The sequence below is a fragment of the Orycteropus afer genome, unplaced genomic scaffold, assembly GCF_000298275.1.
Source record: "Orycteropus afer afer isolate SDZICR_OR568_19922 unplaced genomic scaffold, OryAfe1.0 scaffold00154, whole genome shotgun sequence".
NCBI lineage: Eukaryota > Metazoa > Chordata > Mammalia > Tubulidentata > Orycteropodidae > Orycteropus > Orycteropus afer.
The window spans coordinates 186,428-194,283 of NW_006921741.1; positions in this window are offsets into that span (position 1 = coordinate 186,428).

The window sequence follows — 7,856 nt, forward strand, 5'->3', positions numbered from 1 at the left end:
TGGTCCAAAGGGGAAAAGGCATTGTGCTTGGTTTAGGGGCTCACTGGGTTCTTGTCTGTAGGATAGTTCTACTTACTGTACTGAACCCCAGGCTCCACTATATCTGAGAAGTAGAAGAAATGTCAAGGAAAATTGTGGTTACTATTCACAAACATTTCTGACTACATCAGCTCCCTGGTTATCCAAGCTTTCCTGATCTACCTCCTGACTTCCTGTTCATCTTCATTCTTCTAAGTTCAACTTTAATTCACTTTCCTCTATGAAGGCTTCCCCAACCTTAACCACAAGTGAACAGTAAACATCTTACCCTCAGGGTGCTCAGGACTGTAGGGAAAAAAGACATGTGATAGGATGAAAATGAAAGTTAATATATGAAGAGTACAACATGCCCAACAGAAGAAAGATTACAGATAGCTTCACTGAGGAAGAAATGCTCAGTGTGGGTCTCAAATTATAAGTAATAATTTAATAGGCAGACAAAGAGGGGAAGGAAATCAAAGTAAACAATCACAAGAGCAGAGCTGGGAAAGCTACAGTTCCAGGTACCACTGGGCAACTGAATAAGGCCACAGTATAGAGGGTTTTATGGAAAATGCAATAGTTTGCTTTTGCTATGTAGTATAATACACCAAGACTCAGAGGTAGACAAAAATAAGCTGTGAGACTCTGGGCATTCTCATGTATTAGCAGATAAATTGGGGGCTCTACTCTAGACAGAGCTTGGCTGGAGCAACTTAAGTAGGCCACTCTGCCTCATTTGTTCATCCTCTTCCTTCTGGGACCAGCAGGACAACTCAGGCATGTCTTTCTTATGATGATGTCACAAGTACAAGTGCAAACCAAGCCAATCTTCCAAGTAGCCTTTAAGATATTTGAAAGTATGTGAGCTTATGTCATATCTGCTAATATCTTTTTAGCCAAAGCAAGTCATAGGGATGGAAACAGAGTCAAGGAATGAGAAAGAGATCCCCATCCTTAGTGGGAAAGCATTGTACTATATGGGTAAGGAGCATTAATGCATTGGAACCACCAAGAGATATAGGAGTAACCAGAAGCTGACCCTGTGGAGACTAGTAGGAACTAGAACAGGATGCACTGTGGACCATGTTAATGGAATTTTCACTTCATATTATCTTTTAGGTAACAGAGGCACTAAAGCATTTTAATAATGGCATGATTACACAAGCATTGTAGAAAGCTCTCTCTAGGATCTATGTGAAAGATATTTTAGTGAATATAAGAAATAGAGACAAAATATTTAATAAAATAAGAGTTTTACAACAAATATTTTAAGGAAGGCACTAATAGTGACAGAATGCATAAGAAATAAGGTGATTTAGGCAGTATATAAAAGATGTACTATTTGTGGAAGGAACCTGGTGGTCCAGTGGTTAAGTGCTATGCTGCTAGGGAATAGGTCAGTGATTCAAACCCACAAAACACTTCCCAGGAGAAAGATTTAGCAGTCTGTGTCCATAAAGATTATATCCTAAGAACCCTATGGGTCAGATCTCCTCTGTCCTATAGGCTCACTATGGGTTGGAATCAACTTGACAGCAATAGGTACATATGGCTTCATGCTTATTGTACTAAGTGCGAGAAAAGAGAGCAACTGTCAAAAGGTATAGAATAATGCCATTTGTGGTAACAGTAGAGTAAAAACAGTAGTTCGTATTTGTTGTTATCGTGTACTTTGGGGTCATTTTGAGAATCTCATGCAATCCTTAAACTCTGTCCCAGAAAACAGGACATACACCCAAAAAACAATGTGTGGATACATTTCCAAAAACTGTGGATTTCATGAAGTATGTTCATAGACCCCAAAAGATCACAAAAGCCACATTATGAACCACTTATTGAAAGGATGAGCCTAGAAAAAAAAAAGAATGAAATTAAAATGCAGAGAATGCCTTTTCAGATAATACAAACAGGATAAAACCTCACAGGTCATGAGCTAAATCTCATAAAGTGCTAAAGGGCTACTCAAGTGGGAGGTTCAGAAAAGACATTTAGTAAACGACTGTGCAATACAAAGACATTGAAATGGAAGTACCAAGATAGTGAAGGATGGCATGACTTTTATTCAACATCCATTTCCCAGAGTAACCACAATTACAGTCTATGGTTAGTATGTAGGTATGAGGTTCATGATACTGCCTGACTTGACAGCACTGGCTCTGGACATGACTGTGAAACAAATCAGCAGGAAGTCATACATCAGTAACTACAAGTCACCTTGCGGGAGTTGGGAAGTTAGAAGCTAAGAGCTTCTTTCCTGGATCTCTTTAAGATCATCGTTTGGAGTCACAATTACTGAAGATTCTTGTAACATAATTACCACATATTCCTGTGACATGGTGAGAGCTGGACAGAGAAGCTGAAAAAATAATCTTATTATATGAGTATCTAAAGAGTCAAGTTATCCTCTAGTTTCTTAGAAGGCGAGGAGTAGTTCTCTGTTCACTAGTAACCCAGCATCTATAATAGAGTATTGGAAACACAGTATCAACAAATATATATCACATGAATGAATAAATGCAACCTATGAAGCATCCAAAAAACTCCTTTCTTCAGTTTCATAAATGTTTCCCTTCTTTAAAACAAAGCTGATACTTTAATGTTAACCCTGCTGTCTTTCTAGAAAAATACTGAGTCCTCTTTTCTAATTAGTTTATTTTATTGTTGGTCATTCACCTTGTGTGAGACATTTAGAAAACTCAGATACAGTGTAAAGTGTTTTATTATTACCTCTCAGTTCTCTCTGGCGCCAAAGAAATTTGGCTATAAACAAAAGCTAATAAACTCTGATATAAAAGCTATAATGTTTCTGCTATGTATACTAAAAGTATAACAAAATGATGCAATACTGTAAGGCCTTGTTTTAGTTAAAAGTCACATTAATGATTTCATCCTTCATAGCTGCCCAAAAAACCCTGAGAAAGAAACCTTCAACTCTTACATCGTTTTCTGTCTTGAGGGTAATGAACCATATGTGTAGACAGCTGCACTGTCTGTAAACTACGGTCATTAATTAGACAGGAGACAGGACACTTCCAGAGAGAGGGGGGTGGAGAGAAAAGGGTGAGACTTTGAAAAGTTATGGCGATTATTAATAACAGAAAGGGCAGTGAAAAGGGTAAAATACTTGTCCTCCATATTTCAAATATATTGCATTGTCCATAGCACTGTGTGGGGAAGAATCTGTGTAACACAGCAAATGTTTTGGGCCCACACATGGGGCCAGGGTTAAGCAAAGCAGGGATATCACAAGCAAAGATACACAGAGATTCACATATAGAATTGCAGGGACTATTTCCCCAAAGAAGCTGGTTTAATCTTAAGGAGATACTGAATTGTCATGCAGAAATAAACCAAAGGAAAAAGGGAGAGCATCATCTCTAGGGTCTTCCAAATTTCATGTATGAATTTCTAGAAAAGAGTGTAGAAACTTGAAAGATTGGGAGCAGGTAATGAAGTATGGAGCAAAATTCAAGTTGGGTTATGGCAAGCAAGTACAAAGACTATGACCAATACAGATATTGCAGCATAGAGAGTCAGATCCAAATAGAGTGATGAGTCCAGCCTAAGGAAATACAGTTTGCCCTTAGTATCCTTACTCATTTTATGGGACAAATCTGTCATTTCTGAAGCTATGAATCTAGAAATAAAGAATACCAGCAATATGTGTAAGCACTCCTGTTTCTCAAACTAAATGTAAGCACCACCAATTATTCATTATACTATTTCTGCAAGAGACTAGAGTCTGCAATGAGAAACTACTATGTAAGCACCAATGAACTAGATTGAATCGGTCTACTCAATTCTGTATTCCCAATGCTTCACATAGTGCTTGGTACATGCTCAACAAAGACTTGTTGAATGAATGAAAGAAAGCATCTTATTATACTATAGGAACAAGAAAGAACCGAAGAAAAGAATGTAAGGGAAGAATCTAAATGTTATCACATTGATAAGAGTCCCTCAGTTAAGTTCTTTCCAAGGCAGAACACAGAGCACAGAGGAAAGCAAATGGCGACCCAAACATAGTAAAGCCTCTGCTCCTGTTATGACAGCTAAAGCATATGGCCAAGCCAAAGTGAGTTCATGGCAAGGGGAGACGCAGAGTAGTATTACTGGGGCCTGAGGAATGTGAATTAATTCCATCCAAAAGAAAGCAAGAAAAATATATAAAAAGTGAGGGATGTGAGAGTGAAAATGATAAAGATACGATCTTTCTGCTCTATTGAATGGCAATGACAACAAAGTGCAGAGAAGAGTGAACATGAATCTGGAGCACACTGATAAAGAAACAGAGATCTAAAGATGCAAATAAGAATTATGTACAGGGCAATGACATGATTAAATTTATATGTGATAAAGATCATTCTGGCAGTTAAATGGTGGGTGGTTAGTGGGTAAAGTGACAGTCAAAGTAGGTAGAAGATCAAGGCATTATTGCACTCAACTCAAAACAAGCTAATAAGTGTCTGAATACATAAATAAGTACATTATTGTAGTAATAAAGGTGAAGAAGCACAGATATATTACAGAATAGAACTAATGTGATTTTTTTACACTTTGGATATTAGGTAGAGAAAAGAAGGAAAAAAAATTAAGGTGAATTCCATGTTTTCACCTTCCTAACAGCAAAACTCAGTGGGTGCTCAATAAATATTTCAAAAGTGAAAAAATGAAACATGTAGACTCTTTAAATTCTTATTATAATAAGAACTATGATGATAACATTTATATGCTCACTTATTTATTCAGGGGACATTTGTGGAGAACCACATAGCTACTCCAATACAGTATTACTGAGTTAACTATTGAAAAAAGTTGAAATAAGGATAAAAGAGGGAAGAGAAAGCACCATGTGCAACACTTAGGGACATTCCATATTCTGACTATCAAAGAATGTTTGTACCTGTTTCTTCTCATTTGAGTCATGCCACATCTGCAAATGGAGATCCCGACAGCTTTACTCCATCCACATCATTAAGGTCGGCTCTACCCTGAGGAGGCAGCTCTTTCTCAGTCATATTTTGAGTGCCTTCCAATGTGAGTGGCTCATCTTTCAGCACTATTGAACAATTATATGGGCAAATATTAAATGATGAAGGAAGCATCAAAAGAAGATGGAAGGAATACACAGAGTCACTGTACCAAAAAGAATTGGTTGATGTTCATCCATTTCAGGACGTGGCATATAATCAAGAACCAATGATACTAAAGGAAGAAGTTGAAACTGCACTGAAAGAACTGGTGAAGAACAAGGCTCCAGGGATTTATGGAATACCCATTGAGATGTTTCAACAAACAGATGTCATGCTGGAGGCACTCACACATCTATGCCAAGAGATTTGGAAGACGCTACCTGGCCAACTGACTGGAAAAGATCAATATTTGTACCCATTCCAAAGAAAGGTGATCCCACAGACTGTGGAAATTATCAGACAATATCATTAATATCACATGCAAGTAAAATGTTTCTGAAGATAATTCAATAAAGGTTGCACAAGTATATTGACAGAGAACATCTAGAAATGTAAGCTGGATTCAGAAGAGGCTATGGAATGAGGGAAATCATAGTTGATGTCAGATGGATCTTAGCTGAAAGCAAAGAATACCAGAAAGATGTTTACTTGTGTTTTATTGATTTGCAAAAGCATTCAATTATGTGGATCATAACAAATTATGGATAACTTTGAGAAGAATGGGAATTCCAGAACACTTACTTGTGCTCATGAGGAACCTGTACATAGACGAGGAGTACTTTGTTCATTCAAACAGAACAATGAGATACTGCATGGTTTAAAATCAGTAAGGGAGTGTGCTAGGGTTCTATCCTTTCACTATACTTATTCAATCTCTCTGCTGAGCAAATAATCCAAGAAGCTGGACTATATAAAGAAGAATGTGGCATTAGAATTGGAGGAAGAATCATTAAAAACCTGCAATATTCATATGACACAACTTTGCTTGCTGAAAGTGAGGATGACTTGAAGCAGTTACTGATGAAGATTAAAGACTACTGTCTGCAGTATGGATTACACTTCAACATAAAAAAATCAAAAATCCTCACAACTAAGCAACTAAGGACAAAAATCCTCACAACTAAGGATCAATAAGCAGCATCATGATAAATGGAGAAAAGATTGAAGCTGTCAAAGATTTCATATTACTTGGTTCCACAATCAACACCAATGGAAGCAGCATCAAGACATCAGACGATGCATTGCACTGGACAAATCTGCTGCAAAAGACCACTTTCAAGTGATGAAGAGCAAGGATGTCTCCTTGAAGACTAAGATGCACCTAACCCAAGCCATGGTATTTTCAATCACTTGATATGCATGTGAGAGCTGGACAATGAGTAAGGAAGACCAAAGAAGAGTTGATGCTTTTGGAGTTGCGGTGATGGTGAACAATACTGAAAATACCATACACTGCCAAAAGACCAAACAAATCTGTCCTGGAAGTAGTGCAGGCAGAATGTTTCTTGTAAGTGAGAATGGCCATACTTCGTCTCACCTACTTTGGTCATGTTGTCAGAAGGGATCATTCCCTGGAAAAGGATATCATCCTCAGTAAAGTGGAGGGTCAGCAAAGAAGTGGAAGGCCCTTGGTGAGATGGACTGACACAGTGGCTGCAATGATGGGCTCATGTATAGCAAGAATTGTGAAGCTGGTACAGGACAAGGCAGTGTTTCATTCTGTTGTTCATAGGGTCGCTATGAGTCAGGATGACTTGATGGCACCTAACAACAACAACAACACTTGGGCAACTGTCTTGTTTCAAATTTTCCTGTCCCAGGGCTCCCAGGAGAAAAATTAGGACTTGTCAATTCAGCATTCTGATTATGGATCATCAAACAATGACACTGTGATTTGGTCAGCAGCTCTCAGCAATGACTTACATGGGACTAGAGAAGTTCCTGTATTGATAAATCTGAACCAGGGCCCTGTCTAAAATGCTAAGACACCAGGTTAGCATTATGGATTCCCAGTACTGGAAATTCCCTTCCCAAGTACAAGGCACACTCCCCTCAGCTTTAACTCCAAATCAAATTACCTTCTACACTCCCAAAGCATATTATCCTTTTCCCTTTTATGATATTTTCTACTGTTTATACCATATTAGAGCCCTAGTGGTGCACAGGATAAAGCTCTTGGCTGCTAACTGAAAGGTCAGTGGTTTGAATGCACCACTCACTCCATGGGAGAAAGATGAGGTAGTCTGTTTCCATAAAGATTACAGCTTTAGAAACCCTGAGTGACAGTTCTAATCCACCCTAAGGGCTGCTATGAGTCAGAACTTGGTTTGGTTTTTTATTTATACCATATTAAGTTTTAATTTTATTGTTTATGACTATGTCTTATATCTAATGAGCTATGGTATCATAGTGTCTAAGGCATTTGACTTCTAACAGGAAGGTTGGTGATTCAAACCCATTAGCCATTCCACAGAAAGAAGACTGGGCAATCTACTTGCATAAAGATTTACCACCTTGGAAATCCAAAGGGGGGTCACTATGAATCAGAAATGACTCGATGGCAGAGAGTTTGGTTTTATGTCTTATATCTACTACTAACATGTAAGCTCTTAGAGAACCTTCCAGATCATCTAATCCACTTTCCTCTTCCCATTTCCTTGCATGAATTCCTTATACTTCATTTCTGAATCTCAAGTTACAGGCATCTGAGGTAGTTTTCCACTCTTGAAAACAGATGATTCATCATAGGATTAAAATTATGCAGTAGATTGTTTAGCAATTCTACTTTCCTATTTTCTCTTCTTTTTTCCCCTGCAAACTTTTTATTGTGCTTTAGGTGGAAGTTTGGGAGCTCTGGTAGCA